General features: G+C 41.0%; 1 protein-coding gene and 1 pseudogene across 12 annotated transcripts in view; both read left to right on the forward strand.

The window, feature by feature from the left end:
* ACKR2 (atypical chemokine receptor 2) overlaps positions 1-27,281 on the forward strand; it is a 62,297-nt gene that overhangs the window by 20,480 nt on the left and 14,536 nt on the right. For 2 of the 12 annotated variants that reach the window (XM_072726604.1, XM_072726606.1), the window contains exons 2-3: positions 22,049-22,106; positions 26,322-26,445. The exons of 2 other annotated variants lie outside the window; for them this stretch is intronic. The gene's annotated coding sequence lies outside the window, so the exon portion shown is untranslated. Of the gene's footprint in view, positions 1-1,477; positions 1,671-13,558; positions 16,068-22,048; positions 22,107-26,321; positions 26,450-27,281 lie in introns of those variants that run through there. 8 more of the 12 variants (XM_072726601.1, XM_072726609.1, XM_072726599.1 and 5 more) reach the window with 6 other exon arrangements.
* Positions 23,739-24,249, forward strand: LOC140594445 (putative uncharacterized protein C6orf52; annotated as a pseudogene).

Genomic DNA, 27,281 nt, shown 5'->3' on the forward strand with positions numbered 1-27,281 from the left:
TTTCCTGGAGTATTTTATAGCAAATCTCAGATATCATATGTTTTCATCCAATTATTATCCCCTTGGCAGTATGGAGTTATTAACATAATCATATATGGGGTGTTGCCAATGGGGTCTCAAAATTCTCAGGCCTCCCAGCTCAAGTACCTGCCAATAAATAGCTTCAGTTCACTGGTATTTGCTTTCTTCCCAATTGCTTTCTTTAGGTGGGTAAACATCTTCTAGCCTTAGAAAAAAAATCATAGAAATATTATAAAGAAGACACCCATTAGTACTAATATTTTTGTGTATTAAGAAACTGGCTTTGATATTTGATGTTTTATATATTGTCAGAGGAGGATGGGTTTGGTCTGGTAGAATGACAGTGTTGTAACTGATTTGAAATGTTTGAGCAATACAGATTTTTATTTTATGATGAAATCTTGGCTAAATTATTCTTAAAATTAAAAAATCTAAGATACTTTTGGTTTCCTAATATTTATACATCTAGAGTATTGGATTTACAGGTATGAATTCAGAAGGTTTTGTTTATTTAAAGTTAAAGCAGTTATCCAGAAGGTCTTGTTTATTTAAAGTTAAAGCAGTTAAAGCTTGAGGTGAAGCAGTTCACTATGTAATTACATTTATAAGCACTCTCTTCCAATGCCTAGCCCTTTGTCACTTTCTGATGTAAGAACAACCACACAGTCTACAAAATGGGACCCCAATAAAGGAAAGTTGCATGGACACTAACAGGTTGCTATCCTGTCTTATCCATCTATAGCTTCCAACAAGATTGGCGACATATGGTCCCCAAATCCCTCCTCCCTTCCCTGCTCATCAGAGCTAGCATCTTAGCACACAATTGGATGAAGGAGCATGACTGAAAAAAAAATGCTAGGCATTCACCTGAGTTTTGCAATGTATTGGTTTTTCATTGTTTGCACTTCTTTTCTGCCACTGGTAATGCGGGGAAGCACCCTAGAAGCCATGATCCAAGCGTTAGGCGCATCAAGTGGGTCTGAGGGCCTTTGCTTATTCTTTTGATAGCCTTGAGGCGACCCCTACCGGAAGGTAGATTCTACTACAGTCAGAAAAACTCCAAAAATGCATTCCTTCCTGGGAAAAAGATGGACTCAAAATTAAACTCAGACTAACGTTCTTCCTTTATGGGACAACTTTTCCAACATATGTATAAGTTACAAACCACACATCCTTTACACTTACAAAGCTCTGGTGAGATAGAAGCAAAACTATGGCACTAAGCAAAACTATATAAAACTTTTCAACAAGTGGGCTTTATGTGGCCTGAGGCTCTATCAAGGATCAAGCTGAGCTCAAATACTGCAATTCTACAATCCACCAGATTTTGGGACTCAGCCCATGTCAGTATTATATCTAGCTGGTATTCCAATAGTGTCACTCCAACCCTGAGGACTTTCTTACTTGTGTATTGCTTCTTTATTGTCAAGTACTCACATCCTGGATTCCTTTGCAGCTCAAGCCACCCTGGACTCCATATAGTACATGTGTTCTGGCAGGATATGAAAAGGATTTTCAAGAAAGAACCCAGATGGAAGGAGTCCTATGACATTCTCTTGACCATCCCCATGACTCTATGGTACTCTAGACAATCCTTGAGGATATGAGATTGACAAGCCACAGCTATATCAAAATCAAGAGCAAACAAGGTAAATCTGGTTATAATTGATAGAGACTACCAAAGCCCAAATGGCAGCTTTATCCTAGAAAGGAAAGAGGGTTAGTGTGTAGCATTGATGGACTAAGTAAAGACCACAAAGAAGTTTTGGAGGACATATGAAGATTCCAAATAGCCTCAAGTCTTGTGTATGAAATGGAAGACTGCTGGGCTAATATTAGAATTCTTAAGTCCTGGGATGCCTAGGTGGCTCAGCGGTTGAGCATCTGCCTTTGGCTCAAGGTGTGATCCTGGGTCCAGGGATCGAGTCTTGCATCTGGCTCCCTGCTTCTCCCTCTGTCTGTGTCTCTGACTCTCTCTCTGTGTCATAAATAAATAAATAAATAAATAAATAAATAAATAAATAAAATCTAAAAAAATAAAGAATTCCTAAATCCTCACCTTGCCTACCACTATACTGTACTGCTGCATATCAGGAAGGTCCTTCTTTCCTGCCCCTTTCCACCATAGCTCTCTCCATCAAATGTCTTTTGCGGTGGTGACTAATGGTCTCCCAGTAGTTGGTACACAAGAGACTTTGGGATTGTTTGTAAAGTTCTTGGCTGCATCTTTGGGATGCAATGTGCTAGATACTAAAAATACCCCCACCTAAAAACTACCTAAGACATGGATCTCTCTGACATAGTGTGTGTGTGTGTGTTGGTGAGCTGCTTTGGTATATGAAAAACACCTCATCTTTAGGAACATTTGGTTTTATATTCTTTTCTAGCTGTAATCCTTGGAACTGGGATTTTTTGAAGATGAGAAGCCCAATATAAAACCTATGGGGATTCTAGAACAAGGCTTAATGCAAGTAGGGATGCCAAACTAAGGAGTTGTCTCTTGCCTCTGTAAAGGAAGAATAAAATAGCTCAGGAATTTTAACTGTGATTCAAAGCAGATAGAAAAAGATACACAAAATTAACAAAGTATTCCAGTTTCTTCACTTTATAAGAGAGGAATAGTGCATCAGTTAGTTCAGGAAGATCCTGGACATTGGAGGACAATTATTAAAAGTTATCAATTCTAAATTAATTATCCTGATTGCAAGATGAACTCTTATGTATTTGCTATGTTACTTAGGGTTTGCTTGATACGTTACACTAAACAAGCCTCACTCCCAACTCTTAATTTTTGAAAGGCCAAACACATGAACACCTGAGGAGCAGAGGAACAAAACCAAGACTATGTGAAATTATTTATAGCCTAAAAGGACATATTTATAATCTATTAAATATATACTGTGGATGTACATCTATCAAAGGGAGTATGCAAAAAGGAAAGCAGCTCCCATCATCTCCAGAATCTTATGTCATTTATTCTGAAAGATAAATTATGAATTAGCATAAATATTTAACACTGACTTCATGCACAGGAAGTATGACCCCCCTATATACCTTAAATGTTTTACTGGATGTAAACTATGACCTCTTTCAAAATGTGCATTATCAGAACCCCCTTTGAAATAGCCTTCTGAAGTTTGCTAATATAGGTCTATCAAGCATAGGCCTAAATGTAAATCAGAAAGTATAAGATTTCTAGAAGAAAATATAAGAGAAAATCTTTGCAATTTTATGGTAAGCAAAGATTTCTTAGATAAGACACAAAAAGCACAATCTATAAAAGAAAAAAATTCATCAGAATTCACAAAAATTAAGAACTCTGGTCTCAAAAGATACTGTTAAGATAATGAAAACTAGGAGAAAATATTTACAAATCATATACCTGATAAAGGACTTGTATCCATGATCTATAAAGAGCCCTGAAGGGGCACCTGAGTGGCTCAGTTGGTTAAGCATCTGACTCTATCTCATCTCACATCTAGATCTCAAGGTCATGAGTTCAAGCGCTGTGTTGGGCTCCACCAAGTGTGGAGCCTACTTCATTTTTTTTTTTTTCAAAGAGCCCTGTGTACCCAAGAATAAGAAGACAAACAGCTCAATTTTTTTTAATATGAAAAAGGTTTGAAAAGACACTTTACCAAAGATATATGGATGGCAAGTAAACATATGCAAATATGTTTAATATCATTAGTTTTTAAGAAAATACAAATTAAAACCACAATGAAATACCACTTCACATTTATTGGAATGACTAAAAGTAAAGACTGACCGTACCAAGTACTTAGGAGGGTATAGAGCAATTGGAACTCTCGTGTATTGCTGGTGGAAATTCAAAATGTGTTTCTTACACAGTTAAACATATACTTAACCATACAACCCAGCCATTCCATACCTAGTATTTACCAAGTGAAATGAAATCTATATTCATACAAAAACCTGCACAATATTGTTCATAGAAGCTTTATTTGTAATCATAAGAAAAACTGAAACAAATCTAGTGTCCCTCAGCTGTGGAGTGGATAAACATCCATAAGTGCATCCATATGTGTTGTTAGAATGTAATTTAGTACAATCACTTTGAAAAACTGTTTGGCAGTGTTTACCAAGGTCAAATATATACCCCAGCAATTGCACTGCTGGAAATCCAATAGAAATACATAATATGTTTGCCAAAAGGCTTATTGCAGGATGTTCATAGCAGTAGTACTTGTAATAACCCAGTGATAAAGACTCTGACTCCATTTTTTGTTTGACCACTGACAGCCTTCAAGCCCCATAATTCCCTTTTTCCTTCCTGCTCCAAGGGACATGCTGCTAAGAAAACCCAGGTTTCCTTGGCATGGGTGGTAATCCAAGCCACACAAACTCCAGCCTGTAGAAGAGAGTCTTCATCCTTGACCTGCCTCCGCTCAAACCACTATAAAAATCAGAGCCACTTGCCCCTTCTACTCAAGCCAAACAGACTGGCTTGTGTGTTGGCTGTGCTGTCCCCTGAAAGCCTCCCTATGTGAGTTATAAATTTCTCAGAGCCTCTGGGTGAGGGTATTGTGTTACCAGTCTCCAACTCTGAACCAATTTTGGGTGGGTGAATACCCACCTCCACAGTGCAACCACAAAGCAAAACCCAAAGTGGAAACTATTCAAATGCCCAGTCACCAGATACACATACAAAGAAATTATTGCATAATGACCCAATGGAACTTATAGGACAATGAGAATAAATTAACTACTTCTTGTAATCTTATAATGTTTAACAAAAGAAATCAATACAAAAGAATATATTATTGTATTACTGTAATTATAATTTTTAAATTTGAGTGTAGTTGACACAATGTTACATTATTTTCAGGTGTATAACATGTATCGAGAGTTCAACTTCTCTATATATACATTATGCTATGCTCACCATGAATATAGCTACTTTCTGTCACCATACAATGCTATCATAGTATCATTGACTATGTTCCCTATGCTGTACCTCTTCTGTGACTTATTCCATAAATGGAAGGCTGTGTGTACTCCCCCTCTTCACCTATTTTGCCCATCCTCCACTCCTCTACTCTCAGGCAACTGTCAGTTCTCTGTATTTATAGGTCTGTCTGATTCTGCTCTTTGTTTATTTATTCATTTTTTTCATTTTCTAGATTCTACATATGGGTGAAATCACATGGTATTTGTCTATCTCAGTCTGACTTATTTCACTTAACATAATATCCTCTAGGTCCATCCATGTTGTCACAAATGATAAGATCTCATCCTTCTTTATGGCTACATAATATTCAATTGTGTGTTTGTGTGTGTGTGTGTTTGTGTGTGTGTATAGTTTTTCAGGTTAGTGTTTTCATTTTCTTTGAGTAAATACTTAGTAGTGGAATAACTGGATCATGTGGTATTTCCATTTTAATTTTTAAAAAATATTTTTAAAATATTTATTTATTTGAGAGAGAGAACATGAGGTGGGAGGGGTAGAGGGAAAGAAAGAAGAAGCAGATGCCTTGCTGAGCAGGGAGCCACTGCGGAGCTCAATCCCAGGACCCTGAGATCATGATCTAAGCCAAAGGTAGACACTTAACTGACTAAGCCACCCAAGTGCCCCTCTATTTTAATTTTTTGAGTTTTCCATAGTGACTGCATAAATTTAACATTCTCACCAACAGTGCATGAGGGTTCCTTTTTCTCCATATCCTTGTAACATTTGTTATTTCTTGTCTTTTTTATTTTAGCCATTCTGTCTGGTGTGAGATGATATCTCATGTGGTTTTGACTTGCATTTCCCTGATGATGAGTGATGTTGAGCATCTTTTCATGTGTCTATTAGCCCTTTGTATGTCTTTTTTGGAAAAACATCTATTCAGTAGGTTGCCTTTTTGCTTTGTTGATAGTTTCCTTTGCTGTGCAAAAGCTTTTGTTTTGCTGTAGTTCCAACAGTTTATTTTTGCTTTTGTTTCCCTTGCCTCAGAAGACATATGTAGAAAAATGTTGCTACAGCCAATGTTAGAGAAATTACTGCCTGTTTTCTCTTCTAGGATTTTTATGGTTTCAGATCTCACTTTTAGGTCTTTAATTCATTTTGAGTTTATTTCGTGAATAGTGTTAGAAAGTGGTCTGGCTTCATTCTTTTGCAAGGAGCTATCCACTTTTCCCAGAACCATTTATTGAAGAGACTGTCTTTCCCCCCATTGTATATTCTTGCCTCCTTTGTTATACTTCAATTGATCATGTAATTGTGGGTTTATTTCTGGACTCTATTCTGTTCTATTGAGCTATGTGTCTGTTTTTGTGTCAGTACCATACTGTTTTGATGACTACAGCTTTGCAGTATGTCTTGAAAGCTGGAATTGTGATACCTCCAGCTTTGTTCTACTTTCTCAAGATTTCTTAGACTATTTGGGGTCTTTGTGGTTCTGTACAAATTTTAGGTTATTTGTTCTAGTTCTATGAAAGATGCTATTGGTATTTTGATAGGGATCACATTGAATCTGTAGATTGTTTTGTACAGTATGGGCTTTTTAACAAATATTAATTCTTCTAATTATGAGCATGGAATATCTTTCCATTTGTGTCATCTTCAATCTCTAAGAATATATTCTTTGTGACTACATTTAAATAAAGTATAAGAGCAGGCAAAGTTAACCTATGTCAAAAGTCAGGATAGCCACCGCCGTTCTTAGCGTAGTAGGCTATTGGAGAGAAGTGTAAAGGGAGTGCTTTTCTAAATGTCAGGCTCAACTTGGAGAAAAAAAAGGCAGGGCTGGGTGAGGGAACGTTCACAGCTCTGAGTGGAGCTCTCACTCTGCCCTTTGGGCTGAAGAGTTAAGAGTGTGAGCTAGCCCCACCCAGTGGACAAATGTGGATATGCATGTCAATGCTTAAAAGAGGTAGATGACAGGCCTCTCCTGGGCGCCTCATTGGGTCAGCCAATTTCGGGAGTAGGGTAAAGAATCTGGGCTCAGAAATGGGTTAGAGTATGTCAAAAGAATCTGAAGTCAACCTTTCTGTTCTGTTACAGAAATCTGGGGGACAAGTGACTTCTCTGAAAGGAGAGGTAGGAAGCCCAGGGAAGGGTAAACACTATCCCAGCTGAGGGCTCTCCTGTCTTCAGGCTTTGCCCCACTAGGCAGTCTGGGCTGGGTTTGGACATCAGCTTTACTCAGGGTCGAGATGCTAATCCAGCAAAGCAGATAGTGATCCCCATCCTAGAAATGAGGGAGCTGAGGCCCAGGTAATTTGGCTTGTAAATGGCAGAATTAAGGTTTGAACTCAGGTCTCTTTGGCTCCAAACCCAGCCCTAAGTCATGATTCTCTATATAGTGACTTAACCTCTTTTGCGCCATGGCTCCCTCTGGCAGTCTGGTGAAGCCTGTGGGCCCATCTCAGAATAATGTTTTAAAAATCATAAAATGAAAAAAGAAAAAAAATAATAAAAATAGAAATCATAAAATGAAATATGTAAGTGGATAGTGGAAAGGGGGGGGGGAAGAAAAAAATACGTAAAATTAGCAATCCTATTGAAATTGTCAGGAGCTGGGACGCCTGGGTGGTGCAGTGGTTAAGCGTCTGCCTTTGACTGGGGTCATGATCCCGGAGTCCTGGGATGGAGTCCCACATCCGGCTCCCCACAGGGAGCCTGCTTCTCCCTCTGCCTGTGTCTCTGCCTTTTGGTGGCTCTCATGAATAAATAAATAAAATCTTTAAAAAAGGAAATTTCCAGGAGCTGCTGATCCTATCAAAATACAGATACCACAGGCAGCCCAGGTGGCTCAGTGGTTTAGTGCCGACTTCAGCCCAGGGCGTGATCCTGGAGACCCAGGATCCAGTCCCACATCGGGCTTCCTGCATGGAGCCTGCTTACCTCTCTGCCTGTGTCTGTCTCTGTCTTCTGTTTCTCTCTCTCTCTGTGTCTCCCATGAATAAATAAAAAATCTTTAATAAAATAAAATAAAATTTAAAAATAATAAAATAAAGAGTATCGTGGTATCTGGGTTTTTTTTTAAAGATTTTATTTATTTATTCATGAGACACACACACACACACACAGAGAGAGGCAGAGACACAGGCAGAGAGAGAAGCAGGCTCCACACAGGGAGCCCGACATGGGACTCGATCCCCCAACTCCCAAGATCACATCCTGAGCCAAAGGCAGACGCTCAACCAGAAGCAAAGATCACAGGGCCCAACAGACACTTACTGATGGCCTGCAGTGCTTCAAACAGGTCGCTGGATACAGAGACACACAGGAATAAGATGCAGTCTTCTTTTTAAGGAGCCCCAGCCTGGTAGAGGCAGCATCCCCAAGAAGTTTATGATTGACTTCCAAATGAAATAAACAGGCGAGAATTGAATGCTTTGGGGACAAAGGAAGAGTAATCCTATGGGCTGGGCAGTCCAGGAAGTTCTATAAGAGGCAAGAGTAGGGCTGGCAGAAGGTAGTACAATGCAGTAGTCAGGCGCACAAGCTCTGTTGTCAGATGGCCTAGGCTCGAAATTTGATTCTGTCACTTCCTAGCTATAGGCAAGTCTATGTGATCTCTCCATACCTCAATGTTCTCATCTGTGAAATGGGGTAAGCCTAATACTTCATAGGGTGGTGTGAAGATTAAGGAGTTTAAGTGCTATTAGCCACGATAATAGTACTGATTATCATTAGATAGATGGACAGACAGAAGGATGAAAGCTTTCTGGGGTTAAGGACAGCTTGAGCTATACAGAAACTAGATTGTTTTCTTGTGAAAAGAGTAGGGCCACTGGCTGAATGATTTAAGGTAGGCCATAAAAGACATGTTTTATTTTCATAACTGTGTTTTTTGTTTTATTTTGCACTGGGGAATGGCGTCAAAGCTTTGATTTTACCAATAGTGCTCCATAAGATAGCATTAGTGTGAGTATTTAAGTGTCAAAAAAAAATGATGGGTTGGTTTAGAGAGAATATTCATACAATAATACATAGTACGGGTGGTACAGGGATATAACAAAAAATGTGAAAGTGGTAGCAAAAAATATGGAAGTGCTTAGTTTGAATCATTGGATTAGGAAATAGAAATCACTCTCAATTTGAGAGGCTCTCCTGACTCAACCCAGCAATCCCTGTAGCACTGAATGGGACATGGGGCTGACGGTAAATACACAGTATTTAGGAAAAGCTCAGTAATACTGTCCACACCCTTTTATTTCTGGACACACTTGAGGGCAATATTTCATATTGTAGGTTACCACCCAGAAACAGGTTGTGAAATCAGCTATTGGGTCATGTCCAGCATTTATAAAATAAGAAACAACAGAATAGAAAATGTCAAAGCACATTGTTGGAAGTTAAGGTAATTATTATTTTGTGAAGTTTATGCAGCAGACTGCCAGGTAAAGTGCATTTCCTCCAGTGGGTTACATGCAAAAGCATCTACTAAATAGAATAGGCTTAGATTGTAGACCAAGTTCTGCTCCTGCCCTGCTGTCTAGCAGGGTGATCCCCGACCCTCTCACCCTTTCAGAGACTTGGAGGCAAATTAATTTTGCTAGGTGGCTAGCTGAGATGTGAAAGGGCTATTTATGTTTGGGGTTCTATTTTAGCCAAAGTGTTCTTGAGCCTATCTGTATGTTCCGGGCCCTCTACTTTGGAGGGATTGAGTTCTCCAGGAGGGAGGACTGGAATCAAGCCAAATAGGCCCCTAGGGTTTTTAATGTCACCTTCCTGATCTCAGCCAGATGTTCCTCTTTCTAGATTTTCAGCTCACACCCAGGTCTTCTGCTTCCAAACATCCCATCACATTTCCAGTTACAGCATTTCCTTATCTCCCATGATTTCCTCATTTTGTGGTCACACTTCCCACTCTGATGTGCAATATCTGGGTGGGGTGTGTGTCCATCCTGAAACAGCCTTTGCTGTTGTTCTGCCCCACTTCTTCTAGAATCTGCTGTCCTGTGGAACCAGAAGAGGCAGAGGGTCCGCTATAGATCTCCAGAGGTTCAACCCCTGTATTTGGTTTAGCAGTTTTCTCCCATTGACGCTCCCTAAGGGTAGCCAGGTGGTGATTTGAGGGGACAATCCTTAGATAGAGTATGTGGATAACCATGTTAGCAGCCTCCGAGACAAAGATTTGAATGTGAATTTTAGTTTGATCTCCATGAAATTGCCATTTTTATATTGCCATTAACAATGCCATGTGGTGCAAGTAGTGGTTTATTTAGGAGACTGGGGAAGTGAGGTGGGGGCGGGAAGGTTGCTAATAAAGAGGGTGTTTTGCCTGTTACCCTTTTGGTAGCTGGAGCTTAATCCCATTGGAGAAACTCGGGGTAGTATATAGCATACACCTCAGAGTTATTCCACCTCAGGGGCAAGGGAAGTGGGATAGTTCTGTACCAACTCAGCCCAGTCATTTGTTGAGGAGGCTTGAGGGAATAGGGAGCCACACTGCTGGGCAGGAGCAAAACAGGCTTTGTTAGCCAGAGGAAATCCTCAGGTAAAAAAGGATGGGTATTGCCAGTGGGAACTCAGCAGCGTATACTGAGCAGGTGAGGCCAGAGTATAGGAGGACTGCCACCAGAAGTCATGCCTGTGGACTCTCAAAGTGCCACTAGCTCTTGGCCACATACTCAGGTACACAAGAAAACACAGTTATGTTTTTCTATAACAACTTATTTTCTGTTTTGAGACCCTAGTCCACAAGATATTGAAAAAGAAGTCACTGTGCAGGTCACCTATTTTCCAGAATTGTATCAGTTCTATGGAATTCGGTCAGTGCCAAGGTTCAAGCAAGCCTTTGTGCCACCTGGTCTTTGGTGGCATCTGTCCATGTGAACTTTCTCTTAGATGTCATTTCCTACCTTCCTGTTGCTTACCAGTTCACTCTCAGTATGATCTACTGGCACCATCAACCCCAGCAAGGCATTGAATATGTCATATGATTGCTTCTGTACCAGTCCAGGGCATGGGCCTGTGGCTATATTCATCTTGGACTCACCATTACCCTGTTCCTCTGCCTCTGGATCACATTAAACCCAGGACTCTGGCTGGGGGACAGAGTATAGGATCTCTCTAATGTCTAGACTGACTTGCTTCTCTCAGACCTCTCGTCTTTTCTCTCCAGCCTGGGAAATAATGTTTTAGATTGATATAGGATAGAAAGGGAGGCTTAATGTCCTCAAACTCCTATACTTAAAGGACTAGGAAAAATTGGAAGACCTTTTCTGAGGTCTGGCTCTTTGAGTGCAGGAAAATTCAATACGGAGATATATCAATTAACACTTCAGAAATTTCCCACCCTCATGACCAATGCAGTGTGATCACTGCCTCTTCCATACCTGCTCTCTGTACTACTTGTTTCCTTTTATGTTCATTATAGCTGTATAACCAAGTAGAGAACATTGTTGTTTTATGTTATTATTTCTAAAAGATTTTATTTATTTATTTATTTATTTATTTATTTATTTATTTATTTATTTAAGAGAGAGCACAAATGGGGGGAGAGGCAGAGAGTGAGGGAGAAGCAGATTCCCTGCTGAGCAAGGAACCCAACGTGGGGCTTGAACCCAGGACTCCAAGATCACAACCTGAGCTGAGGGCAGATGCTTAACTGACTGAGCCCAGGTGCCCTGCAAAGTTGCCATTTTAAACAAGGCAGGGGTTCCTCACCTGAGGGTCCATGGTCATTAGAATTATCAAGAAATCCTAAATTTGGTTAGGAAGAAAATTTACATTTTTATTTTCATTAACCTCTAACAAAATTGACATCTCCTTCAATTATAAATGTAGGCATAGCAGGACTTCATCACAGGTATCTTGAAACACTGTTTATACTCATCACTGTCAGAGTTCTAAGATCTGCCCCTACCTCTTTTGAAATGTGTTAATATTGAAATGCATATGTTCCTATATCATAAATGTGTTTTTAAAGTATTTCAATAATTGTGTTTCAGAGCAATTTTTAACTTTTTAAGGTAAATTTATCTTAAGTATAGACATGAATTTTTTTAAGATTTTATTTATTCACGAGAAACAAATATAGACAGAGGGAGAAGCAGGCTCCCCACAGGGAGCCCAATGTGGGACTCGATCCCTGCACCCAGGATCACACCCTGAGCCAAAGACATATGCTCAAACACTGAGCCACCCAGGCATCCCTATAGACATGAATTTTAAGAAAAAATTCAGACAGATTCTGTCTGAATTTACCCAGTTTCTCCCCATGTAACATCTTGCAAGCTATACTACAATATCATAACCAGGGAATTGACATTGATACAGTCCCTACTTTATTCGGATCTCACCAGTTGTGTGTGTGTGTGTGTGTGTGTGTGTGTGTGTGTGTAGATTTGTGTGACCACGAGAACAGTTCTATCACCACAAAGATCCCTTGTGCTATTCTTTCATAGTTAGACACTTGCCATCCTCTCCCTTCCCTAGTGTCTGGCATTCACTAATCTGTCTCCATCTCTATAACTTTGTCATTTCAAACATGTTATATAATGGAATTTGTACCTTTTTGTGATATATAAAGTATGTAACCTTATATACCTTTTGAGGTATATAAAGTATATAACCTTTTGAAATTGGCTTGTTCTCATTCTGTATAATTCTCTTGAGATTGATTCAAATTGTCATGTAGATAAGAATTTGTTCCTTTTTGTACCTGAGTAGTGTTCCGTGGTAGGCATGTACCTAATTTATTTAATCATTTTCCCACTGAGGACATTTGGATTGTTTCCAATTCTGAGGTGTAATTGGTTTTTAACATATTTAGTTTTATGTTTTAAAAAATGTTATTCTGAAAGAAAGTCCAAGGCTTTGGTATGCTACCCAAAGGGTCCATTGGCACAAAAATGTAGTTCTAAAGGAGAAGAGGACTATGTATCTCCACATTATCCTTCTCTCCATAGGGACTGGGTGGGAATGGGGACGAAGAGGGGGAGGTATTTCAATGATCTATGCCACTGGGTGAAACCTGAGACAGATGGTCTCTGTCATGGAAGTGAGTTACTGAGCTGATCTTCATTGTAATGAGGGGAGTACATCCATGGGAAGGAGAGTCAGTGAATGAGGAGGGGCCACAAGAAAGAGAGGGGCTTAGGCACAGGGCAACTTGAAACCCAACCAAGGCCCCAAACCTAAGGAATATCTGTCACACTCAGAAAAGAGTCATGAGTGATTCTGAGGAGACAGAGGGAGAGAGTCATAGGACTGAGGCTCATACCCGGATCTGCAGGGGAAGGGAGCAGCTGGGGGAAGTGAGCTATGAGTGGGCTGGAGAGGTCAAGGATGCAAAGACTCAGAGCTATAAGTGACTGTGACAGCACAAGCCGCTGGGCATTTTAACAGGTGCAGCCTCCTGCTAGCTACAAGCCCATTTCATTCCTTTTCAAAGAACCATGTGACCTCAGCTGGCAATAAGCTACACTTGACTTCATCTGTGAGAATGTTACTTTGGTTGGAGGAGTCAGGGCACACACTGTGATGACCACTGAACCTCGTATCCCCCAAAGAATAGCCCCCTAACTGGGGCATTTGGGGTAGAATTTGTGCTATTCTCTGCTTTTTTTTTGCCAGCCCTGTGTGACCTGAACAGGAGCCTGGTAGCCAAGTGCCAAGGAATGCCAGTAGCTAAGAAGCCATTCAGGAAGAAGATGCTACAGAAAGATCAGGGGTGCACCAGAGTCTCCAGAGTCTGCAGGAGTAGACCATAAGTGGGTCACAGGTAAACCAGCCACCATTGTGCAACCACTAAAGAACGAATGGGCCTTGGCATTGAGCATCAGTGGCTGCTCACCTCACAAGAAGGGCAACAACCAGACAGTATGTGCCCCTTAATGGATGAACACCAAATGGATGAAGTATCAAAGCTCAATCTGACCAGACCTCCAACTTCTAATTTACAGAAAAACACGAGGGCAGAGAAACGTGTTCAACACCGCCACAATGATGCAATCAGCACAATCCAGACCATGGGGAACCTGACATACAGGACAAACAACCAGTTTCTTCAGTAAATAAGTTTCAAGGAAAAGCAAAAAGATAGAAGTGGAGAAGGAACCTATAAGTTTAAAAAGACAACATATACATCAGCCATTTACAGTGTATGGACCTTATTTGGATACTGGACCAAACTGAAAAGGGAAAAAATTATGAGATTAGTGAAAAGATACTTGATGATATTAAAGAATTAGTGTTAACTTTTGACAGTAATCGGAATTCCTTATCTTTTAAAGTCACATATCAAATGTTTACAGATTGCAAGGCATGATGGCTGATATTTGCTTCAAAATAGTACAGGAAGGGATAAGCGGCTGGGATTGTATGTGAAAAAGATTGGCTACTGGTTGATAGTTGAAGCTGGATGATGGTTGCATGGGAGCTCATTATACTGTTTTAGGGGGACTATTTGAAAAATACCACAATAAACAACTTAGCAAAACTACAAAACTTACCCAGTGAGGAAGGGAGAACACCTAGTTTGAGAAGGAAGATGTGGTCAACCAACTCCCTGAGGGTCAGGCTGAGAGTAGAGGAGTTAGGCTGCCTGGACCTGGGACAGTCACTTGAGGAGGGCCTCCTGGATGGACAGATGGGATGAAAAGGTGAAGAAATAGTCAGGCAATCCTTTCTTTCAGTTCTCAACTGTTGATTAGCAATCAGCTTTCCAAGACCTTTGAAAAGGAATGAAATGGATGTGTGCCTAGCAGTTTAGAAGAAAGTAGTACCAGAACTTGTGAAGATGGCAGAGTAGCAAGGAGACTCTGAACTTGCCTTGTCCTTCAAATATAGCTGGATCAACATTCAACTATTTTTGAACAACTAGGAGGATGATCGAGGATTAAGGAAACAATCTGCATAGTTGGAGGGAGAGAACATGGCAGAAGCCAGGCTTTTCTTGACAAACAAATCAAAACACACCTACTTAAAGGTCCAAACACTCCCCACTACAAGCAAGGGGGAACTCTGTAGAGGAAGGTCCAGGGGGAAAGAGCAGCCAAAACGCAAGAGCAGAGTGTATACAGCATACACCAGAAACACTTTTTGAAGTTTTTTTGTTGTTTTTGTTATTACTGCTGCTTTTGCTTTGCTTTGCTTTGTCTTTCCTCCTTTCTTTTCTGGACATAATGACTAGACAGAGAAATTCACCCCAAAAGAAAGAACAGGAGCTAATACCCACCTCCAGGGATGTAATCAATATGGATATAAGTAAAATGTCTGAACTAGAATTTAAAGCAATGATTATTAAGATACTTGTAGGGCTTGAAAAAAGCATAGAAGACACCACAGAATCCCTTACTGCAGAAATCAAAGAACTAAAATCTAATCAGGACAAAATTAAAAATGCTATTTCTGAGGTGCAGTCACAAATAGAGGCTTTAACAGCAAGGACACATGAGGTAGAAGAGAGTCAGTGATATAGAAGATAAAATGATGGAGAATAAGGAAGCTGAGAAAAAGAAAGACAGCTACTGTTCATGAAGGGAGACTTTGAGAACTCAGCGATTCTGTAAAATGAAATAATATCCAGACAATAGGGGTCCCAAGAGATGAAGAGCAGAGAGAGGGACAGAAGATCTATTTGAACAGATTATAACTAAAAACTTCCCTAATCTGGGGAAGGAAACAGGCATTCAAGTCCAGGAGGTTGAGACCCCTCCCCCATCAATAAAAAATAAGTCAACGCTTTGACATATAATAGTGAGACTTGCAAATTCCAAAGATAAAGAGAAAATCCTGAAAGCAGATCAAGACAAGAGGTCCTTAACCTACAAGAGGAGAAACATAAGGCTGACTGCAGACCTATCCACAGAGACCTGACAGGCCAGAAAGGACTGACATGACATACTCAATGTGCTAAATGGGAAAAATATGCAGCCAAGGATACTTTATCCAGCAAGGCTGTCATTCAGAATAGAAGGAAAGATAAATAATTTCCAGGACAAACAAAAAGTAAAGGAATTTGTGAACTCTAAATCAGTCCTACAAGAAATATTGAAGGGGATCCTTTGGGCAAAGAGAGAGCACAAAAGTAACAAAGACAAGAAAATAACAGAGACAATCTACAGGAACAGCGACTTTACAGGTAATACAAAGGCACTAACTTCATATCTTTCAATAATTATTCTGAATGTAAACAGACTAAATGCTCCAGTCAAAAGACACAGGGTGTCAGAATGGATTTAAAAAAAAAAAAAACCCAAGATCTATTGATATGCTGCTTACAAGAGACTCAATTTATACTAAAAAACACCTCTAGATTGAACGTGAGGGGTGGACAACAATTTATCATGCCAATGGGCATCAAAAGAAAGCTAGAGTAGCCATCCTTATATTAGACAAACTAGATTTTAAACCAAAGACTAAAAAAAAATAAATAAATAAAAAATAAACCAAAGACTATAAGGAGAAATGAAGGACACTATATTATAATAAACAATTCTATCCAACAAGAAGCTCTAATAATTGTAAATATTTATTCCCCTAACTTAGGAACAGCCAATTATATAATCCAATTTATAACAAAATTAAAGAAACACATCGAGGGGTGTGTTCAGCTTAGATCATGATCCTGGGGTCCTTGGGGGTTCCTGCATGAGGTTCCCTGCTCAGCAGAGTCTACTTCTTTCTCTCCCTTTTATCTTCCTCCTCCCAACCCCTGCTCATGTACTCTCTCTTGCTCTTTCTCTCTCAAATAAATAAATCTTTTTTAAAAATAAAAAACACACATTGATAATAATACAATAATAGCAGGGGACTTTAACACTCCACTCACACCAATGGACAGATCATGTAAGCCAAAATCAATAAAAAACGAGGACTTTGAATGACACACTAGATTGGATGGACTTAACAGATACATTCAGAGCATTTCATCTTAAAGCTGCAGAATACACATTCTTCTTGAATGCACATGGAAAATTCTCCAGAAGTGACCACATACTAGGTCAAAAATCAGGTCAAGCAGTATAAAAAGATTGAGATTAGTCCATGCATATTTTCAGACCATGATGCTTTAGAACTTGAAGTCAACTACAAGAAAAACATTTGGAAGGGGATCCCTGGGTGGCTCAATGTTTTAGCGCTTGTGTTCGGCCCAGGGCGTGATCCTGGAGACCCAGGATCGAGTCTCACGTGGGGCTCCCTGCATGGAGCCTGCTTCTCCCTCTGCTTGTGTCTCTGCTTCTCTTTCGGTGTGTCTCTCATGAATAAATAAATAAAATCTTTTTTAAAAAAAGGAAAACATTTGAAAGGACCACAAACACATGGTTAAAGAGCATCCTACTGAAGAATGAATGGGACAACCAGGAAATAAAAAAATAATTTAAGAAATACATGGAAGCAAATGAAAATGAAAACATGACCGTTTAGAACCTCTGGGATGCAGCAAATGCAGTCCTAAGAGGGAAGTATGTAGCAATACAGGACTTTCTCAAGAAACAAGAAAAGTCTCAAATATACAACCTAATCTTACACCTAAAAGAGCTGGAAAAAGAACAGCAAATAAAGCCTAAATCCAGTAGGAGAAGTGAAATAAGAAATATTAGAACAAAAATCAATGATATAGAAATAAAAAAATAGAGCATATAAATGAAACTAGGAGCTGGCTCTTTGAAAGAATAAGATTGATAAACCTCTAACCAGACTTACCAAAAAGGAAAGAGAAAGGACTCAAATAAATAGAGCCATGAATGAGAGAGGAGAGATCACAACCAACACTGAAGAAATACAATTATAAGAGAATATTGTGAGCAATTATATGCCAACAAATTAGGCAATCTGGAAGAAATGGATGCATTCCTAGAACATATAAACTACCAAAACTGAAATAGGAAGAAATAGAAAACCTGAACAGATCCATAACCCGCCAAAAAATTGAATCAGTAATCAAAAATCTCTCAACAAACAACAGTCCAGGGCCATATGGCTGGAATGGTGGAATTCTACCAAACATTTAAAGAATTAATACCTATCCTTCTGAAACTGCATCAAAAAATAGAAATGGGAGGAAAACTTCCAAACTCATTCTATGAGGCCAGTATTATCCAAACCAGAAAAAGACCCCACTAAAAAATAGGCAGCCCCGGTGGTGTAGCAGTTTAGCACCGCCTGCAGCCCAGGGTGTGATCCTGGAGACCCTGGATTGAGTCCCACGTCGGGCTTTCTGCGTGGTGCCTCCTTCTCCCTCTGGCTGTGTCTTTGCCTCTCTCTCTATCTCTCTCTCTGAATAAATAAATATTTTTTTTTTAAAAAAAAAAGACCGCACTAAAAAAAGAGAATTACAGATCAATATCACTGATGAACATGGATGCAAAAATTCTCACCAAGATACTAGCTAATAGGATTCAACAGTACATTAAAAGGATTATTCACCACAATGCAGTGGGATTTATTCCTCACTCTAAGGTGATTTAACATGTGTAAATCAATCAGTGTGATATACCACATTAATTAAAGAAAGGACAAGAACTATATGTTCCTCTCAATAAATATAAAACAGCATTTGACAAAATACAGTATACTTCATTGATAAAAACTCTCCACTGAGTAGAGACCGAGGGAACATAACTCTATCATAAAAGCCATATATGAAAAACCCACAGAAAATGTCCTCCTCAACAGGGAAAAACTGAGTGCTTTTCTCCTAAGGTTAGGAACACAACAGATTTGTCCACTCTCACCACTGTTGTTCAACATAATACTGGAAGTTCTAGCTTCAGCTATCAGACAACACAAAGAAATAAAAGGCATCCAAATTGGCAAAGAAGAACTCAAACTTTCACTCTTCGCAGGCAACATGATACTCTATGTAGAAAACTCAAAAGACTCCAGCAAAAAAAATTTCTAGAGCTGTTAGAGGAATTCAGCAAAGTGGTGGTATATAAAATCAATGCATAGAGGTCAGTTGCATTTCTATACACTAACAATGCAGCAGAAGAAAGAGAAATTAAAGAATTGATCCAATTTACAATTGCACCAAAAGCCATGAGATACCTAGGAATAAACTTAACCAAATAAGAGGGAAAGGATTTGTACTCTGAAAACATAGAACCCTTATGATAGAAATTGAGGAAGACACAAAGAAATGAAAAATCATTCCATGCTCTTGGATTGGAAGAACAAATGTTAAAATGTCTGTGCTACCCAAAGCAGCCTACACATTCAATGCAATCTCTATCAAAATACCATCAATATTTTTCACAGAGCTGGAACAAACAATCCTAAAATTTGAATGGAAACACAGAAGACCCTGAATAGCCAAAGGAATATTGAAATATAAAACCAGAGTGGGGGCATCACAATTCTGGACTTCAAGCTGTATTATAAAGCTGTAATCACCAAGACAGTATGGTACTGGCATAAAAATAAAAATGAAAATAAAAACAGATACATAGATCAATAGAATAGAATAGAGAACCCAGAAATGGATTGACATTTATAGTCAACTAATCTTTGACAAAGCAGGAAGGAATATCCAATGGAAAAAAGACAGTTTCTTCAACAAATGGTGTTGGGAAAATTGGACAGCCACATGCAGAAGAATGAAACTGCACTACTTTCTTTGTTGTTGTTGTTGTTGTTTTGGTTTTTAAAAAAGATTGATTGATTGATTGATTCATGAGAGACACAGAGAGGGAAAGGCAGAGATATAGGCAGAGGGAGAAGCAGGATCCCTGCAAGGAGCCTGATGTGGGACTCGATCCTGGACCCCGGGATCACGCCCTGAGCTGAAGGCAGACGCTCAACCGCTGAGCCACCCAGGCATCTCTGGATCACATTCTTATATCATAAACAAAAATAAACTCAAAATGGATGAAAGACCTAAGTGTGAGACAGGAATTTGTCAAAATCTAAGAGTAACAATGCAGGCAACAACCTCTTTGACCCTTGGGCACAGCAACTTCTTTCTAGACACGTCTCCAAAGGCAAGAGAAACTAAAGGAAAAATGAACTATTGGGACTTCATCAGGATAAAGAGCTTTTGCACAGCAAAAGAAACAGTCAGCAAAACTAAAAGGCAATCTATAAAATGGGTGAAAATATTCACAAATGACATATCAAATAAAGGGCTAGTATCCAAAATCTATAAAGAATTTACCAAACTCAACACCCAAAAAACAAAAAATCCAATCAAGAAATGGGCAGAAAACATGAATAGACATTTCACCATAGAAGACAAACAAATGGCCGACACACACATGAGAAAATACTCAACATCATTCGGCATCAGGGAAATACAAATCAAAACCACAAAGGGATACTATCTCACACCAGCCAGAATGGCTAAAGTGAACAACTTAGGAAAGCAGATGCTGGGTAACGATGCGGAGAAAGGGGAACTCTCTTAAACTGTTGGGAATGCAAACTAGTGCAACCACTCTGGAAAACAGTATGGATGTTCCTCAAAAAGTTGAAAATAGAGCTACCTTATGACCCAGCACTTGCACTACTAGGTATTTATCCAAAGGATACAAAAATAGTGATTCAAAAGGACACCTGCACCCCAGTGTTTATAGCAGCAATGTCCACAATAGTCAAATATGGGAGGAGTCCAGATGTCTACTGACAGGTGAGTGGATAAAGACGACATGGTACATATGTACAATGGAATATTACTCAGCCATCAAAAAGAATGAAATCTTGGCATTTGCCACGATATGGTTGAAACTAGATGGTATTATGCTAAACTAGTCAGTAGAGAAAGACAAATACCATATGATTTCATTCATATGTGGAATTCAAGAAACAAAACAGATGAACATAGGGAAAGGGAGGGAAAAATAAGGCAAAATCAGAGAGGGAGACAAACCATAAGGGACTCTTAATCATAGGAAACAAACTGAGGGTTGCTGGGGGGAGGGGTCAGAGGAGGGGGGTAACCGGCTGATGGTCATTAAGAAGGCACTTGAAGCAATGAGCATTTGGTGTTGCATGCAACTGATGAATCACTGAATTCTATCTCTGAAACTAATAATACAGTATATGTTAATTAAATTGAATTTAAGTAAAACATGTAAATAAAGAAAGTAATATCAGAGGAGTAGAATTGATGGCAGAGAGCCAACAGCTCAGCCTGTTCATGCCAATCACTTACTTCCAGTCTTAGCTGTAAACACCAATTTCCAAGCCCTGTATTGTCTTCTCTACCTGACAGTATGCACAGCTGCTTCTGTTTGCTGTCCCTGACCTTAGGCTAGTGGCATCATTGCTCCCAAAGCATAGACAGCAGTCTTCATGTGCAAGTCCCAGAGCCAATAGCAGGGTATCATAACTTCAGGAATATGGGCATCATCGAGTCCAATTCTGTACAACTGCTCTACAGACAGGGAAACTGTGTCCCAGAGAAACCCCAGGGACTGGAGACTGTGTATAAAAAGCATTAGGACCAGTCTTAGATAAGAGTAGGTACTTCTTGGGAAGGCTTTCTACATAGAAACATGTGTTCCCTCAATAAACTTTTATTGAGTGTCTGCTGTGTGTCAATCACTACCTGGTGTGAGAGATCCTCAGCTGAGTTAGAAATAAATTCTGTCCTGGAATAGCTAACTAGATCTGAGTTGGAGGGGTTGGGGAATAGGAAGGAGAAAAGAATTAAACAGAATATTCACATACATTGTGGACGAGAGAGCACTGATATGGGAGCCAGAAGACCCTGGTGACTCCTATCAACTTCCAGGCAAGTGACTTACCCTCTCTGAGCCTTGACAACTGTGTCTACAAATTGGATGTGATAACCTCAGCTTCGCCCAATCCACAGGGAAGACATCTGGAGAACTCTAACGTGTAATATGTGGTTAAAGATATCTTGATAAATGAATAAATACATTGATTTCAAACACATGTTTGTAGGAAGGCAAGGGATTTGTATGTGGTGGAAAGGTTACACACACCCTCCCTCCCTCAGCTAAAGGCAGCCTCCCCCCAAAGTCCTGAACACAACACACTGGACAGAGGTACAAAAGGGGAGACATGTCTGGGTGGCTGGAAGAGATCAGCTGGTGGGGGCAGCACAGAAAGAGGAAATGGAAGAGGTGAGATGAGCAAAATTTCCTTCCTGTGTTGCAGTCAATGGAGCATGATCGGAAGAAGTTGGTCTGAGATTCTGATGCAACATCTAATCGATGTGAGTAAACATGGGCTTTACCAGAACTTCTAAATTGGAGGGCAAGTTTGCAGTTTAGAAATTCCAACTTTGAGGCTCTAGAGATAGTCCAGACTGACCCTGTCATGGTTTAACCCAGAAGGGGATGAAGTCTGTTTAAGGAAGACAGAGAGAAATAGAAAGAGAGTGAGACAGATTTGGAGGCAGGGCCAATCTGGGGCTTTTCTGTCAGAATGCTAATTTGTCAAGTGCTGGCTGGGCTGTCAGCACATCACCTGCCCAGATCTCTAGCTTGGGCTCCGTGTGAGTAGCACCAGGTACTCTGTGTGCAGATGAACGAAATTGCAGTCTAGTAGGGAGACAGACTTGCCCCTGAACCATATTTCCCCTACAGACTCAGGAAGCCCAAAGCAGAGCATCAAGGAGGCCCACAAAGATGTGGGGAAACTTCTGGGAGGAGATGGGCCTGGATTTGGCTGGTGGAAGACAGGAAGGGTCAGGCTGCCAGCAAAAGTTTCACAGATTCGCAGTTAGTCCTTGGCTGACAATAGAAGCAGTTGTCTTGAAAATGTGGTGTACTTTTTGATGTAATAGTAGGTGTGTCCAGTGTGTTAATAATGTAAGTGTGTTAGCAGTGTCTGAGAACAGTATGTATTTTAAGGTCTCTATTCTGAAACAGCATTGTATCCTATAGGAGAGGACCCCTGCATCCTGGCTGTCTGGCTTCATGGGTTGGGTCCAGACCCTTCCCAGGGTGAATAATCCTTGCACATCTTAAAAAGCAAGATGAGTTCAGAGCCTTCTCCCCCAAGCCCACTTCAAGATGGGATGTCCATCTTGTCCTCAAGTAGTTTCTCTTACTGCAATGCACTACTGTCTCTGCTTTGGCTGCTTTTGGGGCCGGTGGAGAACAGCTGGTAACTAAACCCCAGGAGGAGAGTGCTTCCTCTGTATCAAAGGATTTGGGCAAGTGCTGCCTCCCTGTCTGCCATCTGCACTTCTCAGCCACTCTCCCTGCAGGTGGGCAGAGAAGAGGGGGTCAAGAAGAAAAAACGCAGGGCATGAAGTGGTCAGCTGGTGCTGCTACTGGGTCAGGATTGGGGTAGGTCTATGGAGGGCAGGATGAATCACAGCAGAACCTACCTGGCCAGACTCAACTCTTCCTGAAACTCCCTGCCCCTGGAACCATGACTGACTTCCTCTGGCTGGAACCTGCCCATTCCAGGAGGATCCAGCCTTTGCTGGGAAAATGCCTCAGCGAATTCCCCCAGAAACCTGGCCTCTAAACCTCCACAACCTGCCCTGCACACCAGGGAGTAGGTGTTTGAGGGGGCTGTGGCTGGAAATTCAGCTCAACAGGAAACAGATGGGCTGAGATATTTTGAAAGAGGATGAGACCATTTGAACAGCAAAATCAATGATGATAATAATGGAATAAAATTAATACTCATGGGTCCATACCAATATATGCAAATAAATTGAGAGACGGACCAACTCTTTTTTATAGTAAAGTCCAATTAATAAATGTAAAAAGAATGATGGAAGTTCTGAGAGGTATTTGCTGGGGTAAGAGATTTTTGGCCACCTGAGCTGGAATTTTTGACATGGGCATAAAAACTGGTCTCATTTGGTAAAGCTTCTGGATAAATTACTAGGCAGGAGAGTTTTGCAGGTTTTGGCATAGCTCCACAAAATAATTATTACTGGCACTGCAAAAGGGCAAAGCTTGAGATGCAGCCCTACCAGGGTTAGCACTCAGGCAACTGGTTTGAGCAAAAGCACAGTGGTTACTCCCTTTCTGGCTATAAGTATGACTGTGTGGCAGATGAAAATGGACGCAACCTTTCTGTGCACGGGATCTCTAGGCACCCAGTTGCAACTCTGGTCATGCCTAAGGAAAGTACATCTCTGGCAGAAAAGCAAGATGAAGACCAACTGGAAGATCCAGATCTTCATTTGAGATTTGAGGAATGAAACGAAGAATTTATTGTGAAAAATGAGGAACTCTATGAGTCTCTCATGAGTTGCCACTGGCAGCCTTTGGATACAGTTCACTCTAAAATCCCAGACAAGCCCCCACAGAAGCATGATGTTCATTAAGCTTCCCAACTGCCATATTAATTGCATCCTGTTTTGTTTTAGTTTTTGAAAAAAATTAGGAATGTACTGGATTCTGTATATAAACACAAATCTCCAGGACTTAAATGTGACTGATGCAATAAAATGAGGTGTAAATAAAGTTTACGAGCACACACACACACACACACACAGAGAGAGAAAAGAATGACGGAAATAGAAAATCATTTGGCAAATAACACAGTAATAATTGTCAGAAAGCATCATCAATGAATTTTGATTTAGTAGGGCAAAAATTGATGAGTATTTGCATAGTCTCAAAGTACCTCCCTACAAGATGCTTATTAATTACAAAGGAATAAATAGTAATTTCACAGTGGAAAAACCCAGCAGATACCATCTTACCAGGTGATTAAACTTAACATTGCCATTATTTAGACATATTGAAATCATGTACCTCTGGTAAAATGCACTGAAAAGGACACAACATCACTTCAATGGTGTTCCTGCCTAAAATACGTAGCCGTAATTTTATCTTGAAGAAGCATCAAATCAAAATTTAGAGAGGTTCCACAGTCCTCTTCAAAACTATCAAGGTCGTGAAAGACAAAGCAAGACTGAGGAATTGCCTCAGAAATGCAGCCACACCAACCAAATACAATGTGGAAGTCTGCTTCAGATCTTGGACCAGAAAAAGGACATTAGTCAGACACTTGGTGACATTTGAATACTGTCTGTAGAATGGTATGGTGTCAATGTTAATTTCTTGGTTTAGATAATTATACTGTGGTTCTATGATTAACATTAGGGGAAGCTGGCTGATAGGTTTATAGAAGTTCTGTGTGCGATATTTGCAAGTCTAAAAATTATTTTAAAGTAGAGTTTGAACAAGGGAGGTGGGGGATGAGGAAGGAGCCTGGGTTCCAGAACTTAGCTGTTATAATTCTAACAGGTTGAAAACAAGTCAATCTTAAAAGGTTATCCATTCCCAGGAAGGAATCAGGGCTCTGTAGCTTCTGTTGGGCATCTACCCATTCCTTATCCTCTCTATTGGTAACCAGCATTGGGCCTGGATTTAAAGACCCACTCACATGGGAAGGTCCTCTGCTCCCGTGTTTTGGAGTGAGAACCCATCACAGCTTGACCTCCACTCTAGGTGGCCTATGGACCTCAGGGAAAGGCAAATGTTTAAGTCTGTGTCCACTTCCCTGGGGACATTTAGTTCTCATCATGACTGTCTGAGGAAGGCAGCATCACCACCCCCAATACCGATCTGAACACCAAGGCACAGAGAAGTGAAGCCACCAACTCTAGATCAGACATAGGTACTCACAGAGCCAGATTCAAGTCTGGCACTGGAGTCTGACTCCAATACCAGTGACTCTGACCATCTGGCATTATTCTGTTACTGCTTAATCCAGGTAGAGACAACAGGCATTTACCAAGCACCCACCTGGTATCAGGCTGACAATGGGGTTGGAGGTAGCAGTGGCTGAAAAATTACCACAGAACCACAGGTACTTTCCTGGCAGAGAAGCACCCTCATACTGGCAAGCATAAGGCAGGAAGAATGTCACACACACACACACACACACACACACACACACACATTCAGTCAGTTTCTGCTCTTGCTTGGCCCTAGGCTCAGGTTGGTGGGTCAAGTATGGTCCTTGCCCTGGGAGTTCTAACCCAGTAGGAGAGCAGACCAATAAACAGGCAAAGATACATGCTGTGATGGGGATGGCAGAGGGAGAAGGATGGGGGAGAGGGAAGATGGTTTGGAAAGTCTAGGAGATAAGAATATTGCTGATACTCTGGGGCAGGCAGACGCAGCTGTGCTTTGTGGAAGTCATGGCCAAGGGAGATATGGCCGAGGATGGTGGTAGGATTGTGCTGGAGAGGTGTCTGAGATCAATGCAGCTGGATGGAGGTTGGGGAAAGCTGCCTAGCAAAGGCCTGAAGGTCTGGACTGGAGCTGTTCAACCCCTTAGCCCAGCTGCCTGGGAACTGGCCAGCTGGGAACACGTGTTTCCGGGAGTCTCAGTAGGTTGTCTTTGGGTGGGGAGAGTGCTCCTTAATGAAGGGCAGTCGTTGAGCTTGACTCTGTTCCAGGGAGGGAAATAGGCTGGGTCAGGCGCAAAGGGATGCTTTTTGTTCCAGCCTTAAACAGGGTGTGTGCAGAACCCTATCCAGAGAGGGAGAAGATTCATACTCTCTCTGCACTTCTCTGAGGAAGAAGGACCCAGGCGCTGCTTGTCTCCTCAGTGAGGCTGGACATCCCCAGGCAAGTGGGTCTGGCTCTGGTAGGTTATGGCCACAGTTAGAGTGGGGTGGGCCCTACCCAAAGGGCTGCAGGGAGAGACTGGATCCGGTGGTTTGGAGAGTGGCCACAGCATGTGGAGAGGGAAGTATGGAACGGTCAGGGTGGAACATTCTCTCTTGGAGTAATTGCCTTAGCAGCCAGGGAGTAGGCACTTTGCTGGCCCTTCCCCCTTGACTCCAGCTCTGGGAATCTGCTTTGTGGATTCTGAAGGTCTCTGATAGTTGGTATCAGACAACTGAGTTGGCTGCGTGATCCCATGCATTCCCTTTCCAACCCTGGGCCTCAGGTTCCCCAGCTCAGACAGATGAGATGGTCTTTAAAGCCCCCCTCCCAGGGCTGAGGTTGCACATGTCCACACTCTCTCCTTATGCCCCCTTGTTAACTCCTGCCCAAGTTCTCAGCCCTCTCCTCCTGCCCCAGACAGTCTCAGGATTTCCTCTTGTCCATCTGCAGCTAAGCCAGGTGTTATTTTGGAGCCCAGTAGGGGATTGATAGTTATGTGCCAGGCATTCATTTAATTATTGCAAAACCTCCAGGAAGGAGACGTTGTATAGGTAAGGCTCAGGGAGGTTAAGTAATTTGCCCAGGGTGACCCAGCCATTAAGAAGTGGACTAATGCATCCTGTCTATTCTTCCCTGCTGCACCGTGCTTAGTGAGTATGCCACCCTCCCCATGGGCAGTAGACGTGGTGACTGTGTTTCATTTTGAATCAAGCATAATGCTGAAATATAAATGCAAGGAGCCCTAGTAGTAAGATTTCAGACAATAATGAGAGAGACAAAGGAGAAAAAAAGCA

The sequence above is a fragment of the Vulpes vulpes genome, chromosome 11, assembly GCF_048418805.1.
Source record: "Vulpes vulpes isolate BD-2025 chromosome 11, VulVul3, whole genome shotgun sequence".
Lineage (NCBI taxonomy): Eukaryota > Metazoa > Chordata > Mammalia > Carnivora > Canidae > Vulpes > Vulpes vulpes.